The following is a 6,001-nucleotide window of genomic DNA, read 5'->3' as shown; positions in this document are numbered from 1 at the left end:
GTTTGTTAAGTAATCAAAAGAAAAAAATCGAAGCGCCCTGATGGTACTCGAAATCGACGCAACACAACAACCGTCAAGTCAGAGATCCATCTTCCAGCCAGTCTGTCGAGGCTGCTGAAGACAAACATATACATCGGCTGGAGAGACACCACTAGCCGCTTTAATTGGACAAGGTTGTGCTCTGCAGCTATACCTGCAATCGAACACTGAAATGAAAGGTTGCTTTTATAAAGTCAGCGTTAAAATGCGAAAGCCGGATAAAAGAAAAATGTGGAAGACACATGTCTCCCCATTTCTCCACCGAGAAATGGTTTCTCCCCGATGAATGAATTTTGTTCTGGTGGCCAGGATATTGCTCCAGGTGTGTGGGAAGTTGCTGGCTAATACCGATACTGCACAGATCTAAGAAGTTCTTGCGGAGCATAATACTAAGGTTCTGCGGACGCTTCAAGAAAAAAAATACCATAATGCACCTCGGCAAGAACTGCAGGCCGGCGCCATGGCCTCTGCGGGTGATCTCTAAGCCATGCAGCACAGAATATAAAGAATTCAAACAAAGGCACCGTTAATAAACTAAAATGCAGAATAGGGAAATGATAAAGAAACTGTTTGTGTCCAATTGCTAAACACCACGGAAGGCGAAGCTCCACAAAGAAAGGCGATCAACTAAAAGGTTCCGTACGACAGTTCAGCAATTCTCTATACGTGCTCTTTAATTCATACGGAATCTATAGGCGTTCTTTGTAATTTCCATGTAATACTTATGATAATGCAACAAAGCTAATGTGAAATTTTCGGAGGGCATACGTAACCTTTATTAGTATCGTGGAACAATATAAAAAAATGTACGAGTGCCCCATATGGAGCATTTCACTAAATTCGCGCGAAAAACAAATAAATTTTTTTTGAAGTGCACACTGTACGTTTAAGCAGTGTCGGACTTAAAACATACCATACCGCACTAAGAAAAATAACACCTTTAAGGGTTATGGTGTTGGGATGCTGAGCACGAGTTTGCGGGATCGAATCCCAGCCACGGAGGCCGCATTTTGGTGGCGGCGAAATCCGAAAACACCCATGCTACTGAGATTTAGGTGCACGTTAAAGAATTCCAGGTGGTCGAAATTTCCGGAGTCCCCCACTACGGCGTTCCTCATAATCAGGTGGTTTTGACATGTAAAACCCCGCAATTTAAATTTAAAATTTTTAAGAACCTTGAATGGCGCTTTCTGGTATCTCCAACTTTCCCCCATGCGACCGAAAAACGGAGATTTAAGCAAACTAATACTCCCATGTGGGCGGGTTTTTTGGGGAATTCCGCCCTTGTCTCTAACGTGTGTTTCGCCGAAATGCACAATGCGTTTTCTTTTTACAGCGATATCATTTATTTAATCACTACGGTAGTAGTTTCGATGTCTGCTGAATTCAACCTGAAGTTCTATGGAAGACGTTTATAAAGCAGTGAGAAAATACAACGGGACTCAGAGTGTGTACCCACAGATGGCGAGATGACTGAGCAAAACTTTCTTATTTTTTAAAGCAGGTGACCCGCACATGTTTCAAATTTCTAATCAAAGGAACACAAGACATAAAGGCGCGAAATTCATCAAGTATTACTTTGCTACACCTATCCCGTCACTGCTTCGCATAACCGACGAAACTTGATTTTTTTTTCTGCAGCTCCTCTGTCTGTACATACCAGATAAAAATGACGCATATTGGATTAAACCGGACCGAATTGACTTTGATTCTGCAACAAAGATGCGTGGTTGACCAGGCAAGAAAGCTGCAGGTTGCACCTTGAGGAGAATCTGGCCACCTCATACACCTCATTCGCAAAAATATCTTACGCCAGCACTCTTAGTAAGAAAAATTCCGGCCAGTCCTAAGAAAGAGTGAAGAGAGACAGGATTCAATAAAGACTGAATATATCAGTGCACCTCTATTCCTGCCCAGCCAATAACAAGAACCCCATACAAAAGAGAATCTTTGTGAATTGGGCACGAAGAATCTGCCTTCTGCCTCGTGCGACGTATATTAACTGTCCTGTTGACCAGAGCTGTCTCGCATCCCCACGTTCTTGCAAATTTTTTTTAATGTTTGCGCGATAGCATTCCATTTCAAGGAACACCGCTGCATGCGGCACCAACCCTGCAGTCAAACGTTGGACGCTCGTTTGTCGTCCTAAGCCGTCTCGACGTATATGTATAGTCGTCCGAAGTAAAGATCGAGCAGCGCGCAAACCTTGCGAAGGTCAAATGGTCTGCGAAAGTTGTAACCCTAACCACGCGGGCCTGCTAGCTGCCACGACTCATTCCTTTCTCCTTGCCCTCCTGGAACCCTAGCTCGCTCAATCCCGTACCCTTTTCCTGCCCCAGTTCTAGCAAAGAGGTTTATTATCTCTTGAAGTTTGCAGGCACTTCGGTTCCCGGCAGAAAATCAAAGCAACATATTTTGCAATTTCTGTCCAGACAAGGTTACGGTGGAAAAGCGCGCACGTAATCAAACAAACAGCCTTCTCCACTAGTTACCCTTTGCAGAAGTGCTCCTCCGAGACCCGTCGGCAATGTGGCTGGCAAATAAGCGCTCGAGACAAGCTGCTCAAGTCGCTTGGAAGACTTCTTTGATTTTCCTCCAAGTTCTCTAAAGAATGCAGGCATTTGAATTGCTTCCGGGTTATTCAAAGGGTGCAGGTATTTTACTTGTAGCTTATTTCTTCGCGCGCTCCCGCTCCTTTGCTCGGAATCCGTCCTTCTTTCGCACCACTTGAGACGTACCCACTCTACCTCATCGCACCTTTGTGTGCTTCCCTATGATAATAAAGAAAAAGAATATACATGCACTCTCCTTTCGCTGACACCGCCCTGTCCCTCCCTCTTTCCCATATACCAACCGGCGTTCTGCTCACTGATACATATTTTCAATATTAAAGGAAGGTCTGCCACAGGCTTGTCACACGTAAAGGGATGACATTTAGCGCATATGCATGCAGTGGTGCACTTGTAAGGTACTCTAATTTAGTATCCGAATTCGCCTCGAAATGCCGTTATTGTGACGTCATGACAAAGAAAGCAATATGCTGACCGGGTCTGGAATTAAAAAAGTCAAGAAATTTCGAGAGTAAGCTAACTGGTTTTACATACTTAAACCTCTGTTTTAAGTGCTATCGAAATACAAAATTCAAGCAAGTACGCGAAAATACAGCGCTTGGTTTCCTGTGCTTGCCTACTTGCATCAGTCTGGTCCTCTTACAGCGAAGCTGTACATGGCTAGGTTCTGGAAAATTGTCGTGCGTCTATCGAGCCCTGTAGATTGATAATTTTTCCCCATACGTGAGCCGATGGAGAAGATAGTCCAATAACGGGCCGACCCGCGGCGGAGGTGAAGAACGCTTTCAGCACTCCACCAAGTTGCAAAAACAAGTTTAATATCTGAGGTAGAAATACAACCCATGTGAGATATTAAGCTGATAGGAGCAGATACACTTTGACCCACGTCGGCCACGCCCATGTTCGCACTGCCCTCTCGTTGTCGGCGTTCCAAGCGCTTGCGTATCTCCTTTCCTTCCGCCCTCCCTCGGTCGCGGTCCCGTAAGCGTGCTGCCCGCCAGGACCGCGACGCAGAAAGAAATGCGAACCTTCCATGTGGCTCCGATCCCGCAAACTTGGAAGGTTTCACTGAAGCAACGGTCAGGCTTTAGGATGAGTTTGTGGGGAACCAATTTTGTGTGGTCCGTGTTGTGTGCGACCGCTTGCGGTTTCCGGGTGACCTAAGAACCATTACTGCACTGCGCAACGTCGACCAACGCACGATGGCCTGGGCTACGGTGAAGCACTGTGTGTCCTCGAAGTGCGGTGAGGTGCATGTCTGTTCTACGTGCCGGGATTCGTTAGTAAAATGTGTCGTAGCGGGTTTTGTAACAAAACATGCGTACGCATACCCCCCGATACCTTATCATCTATCGAGGCTCAACATCGTGGAAGGGCGACTAGTCCCACCTCGCCTTCCATTTATGTGCATACGGCGTCTGATGCACGGCAATGGAGAGTTCTCCGTTAAGGGCCCCACATACAGAATTTCGCTGGTCACCCACCTTCATAGAGTGGAATGGCGCTGAATTTTTGTTTGCGCAGCGAAATTTAGGCATTACTTGTAGGTCTATCTATCAGGATGTAGCCCATCAAAAAAGAAACACAAGAAAGAATCGAGGAATCCAGTATAGACCGTGACCGCGGCAATTGAGCGAGGGGCCATCTGCAGAACACTGTAAACGTCACGATGGCCGACCGTATCTTCGTGACACCAGGTTTCTGGCACGGTCTAGAGATAGACTAGAACGGGAGATATTAGAAGCTTTCTACATTGCAAAGGCCGAGGGCACGTGCATTAGCTGCCCGTCAGTGATAGATAGGGAGGTCGGGATGTCACGATGGGCCATTCTAAGTTGTATCTATTTGAAAGCCTGTTTCTTCAAAATTTTGTTCATGGGTTCCTGGTAACTTCACGGATGTAGTGCAACTTTCGCACTTTGATGGCTGGTTCAGTAGAGCTCTCATGTGCCGCAGCACATGCCGAATCGTGATAGAAAAATAACCCCGTGCATTCCACATCGCTGCCCGTCGTCTGCTCTTCAGCTTCATTGCAATTAAGTGACAAAAGTAGAAAGAGCAGCTCTGCTTGGCTTTTGCGCTGGTCTACATGTACACGGCACATTTACTACTCCTTTTCGGAGCTTAAAATGAATCGGTTTCTATTGAACAGGCACTTATAACAATGCATTTATCGCAACCATTGCAAACCTGGGGCGAGAATACGGCCGAGACAGGAAAAGAGGCTTCATTCATCGTTTTAAATAAATGCTCTTGGTTTTAAATATAATAAAATTGATATTTCTTGGTTTTGTGTTTTCACAAACCTATTTTCAAGAATGCGATAGGCTTTCTTCTTTTCATTTTCATGTGTTTTTTCTTTTTTGCAAGCCTGCAGTCTCGTCGGTTCGCGCAAGGGATTTCGTGCGAGTTTTCCGCGATGGAGCCCAGTTAGTGGCATCCGAATGCGATCCTTTGTTGCCGAACGAGCCTTGTGTAGCCTCGATATCCACGCCACCAAGAGGCTTCGACAAGAAGAACAAGAGTGGCCACATCCTGCATTGCGATTCATGCAACATGATCCTCCACTGCTACACGTATTGGCGTCACAGGGAGCCTGAAGGCAGCGTAGAGGACACGACCAAGTTTGTCCCCGTGATGCCCGGCGTCAGCGAAAGCACAGTGTTCGAAGTGAGGACGGAGGTCAAAGCGTGGCATATTTCAGGTGACAAACTGTCGGCACCCTCGCGAAAGCGCCCACGAAGTGCGGATAAAAGAAGACGCAGCACGATGTATGACAGCTTCACGTTGTAACGCGATGAAGTCATGTGTGCACGATTGCTTTCGCCGCAACGAGATACCCATGGTTGAGAAGATAACGATTTCTCGAAGCGTATGGATCTCCCTTCACTGAAGCGGTGTACTGTGCGTGACCTGCTTGTCAAAATCGGATTCAAGCACGAGAAGAGGAGCCGGAATTCACTGCTTATCGACCGGGATGACATGGCTGAATGGCGGAATCGCTACCTTCGTGACGTGGAGCGCTATATACCGGGCGGATGGCCGAAGGTTCTTTTTCTATCTGCCGGACACACTCGGTTGGTCGTGTGGACAGACACCGTAGTCTAGGAGTGTGGACGCATGTACACTCGAGCAAATGGCCTCTCGACGGGTCTGAAACAACATTCTGGAAAAGGATAGCACCTGATTGTGACGCACATCGGCAGCTAGGACGGCTTTGGCGACGACTGCTTGGATGTATTCCGAGGTCAAGAAACAGGCGACTTCCCCGATGAAATGGACGGCAGTCGCTTCGAGGGATGGTTTAATGATGTTCTGCAGAAGTTGCCAGCCGGTAGGTCCATTGTTTTGGACAATGCACCTTACCATGCCCTGCGAGAAGAGAAATCGCC

General features: G+C 46.9%; 1 pseudogene; it reads right to left on the bottom strand.

The window, feature by feature from the left end:
• Positions 1–3,327: 3,327 nt before the first annotated feature.
• On the bottom strand, positions 3,328–3,504 carry LOC135912271 (U2 spliceosomal RNA; annotated as a pseudogene).
• Positions 3,505–6,001: the final 2,497 nt, after the last annotated feature.

The sequence above is a fragment of the Dermacentor albipictus genome, chromosome 10, assembly GCF_038994185.2.
Source record: "Dermacentor albipictus isolate Rhodes 1998 colony chromosome 10, USDA_Dalb.pri_finalv2, whole genome shotgun sequence".
Lineage (NCBI taxonomy): Eukaryota > Metazoa > Arthropoda > Arachnida > Ixodida > Ixodidae > Dermacentor > Dermacentor albipictus.
Note: the sequence above shows the minus strand (reverse complement) of the source record. Positions and strands in the feature narration are given on the sequence as shown.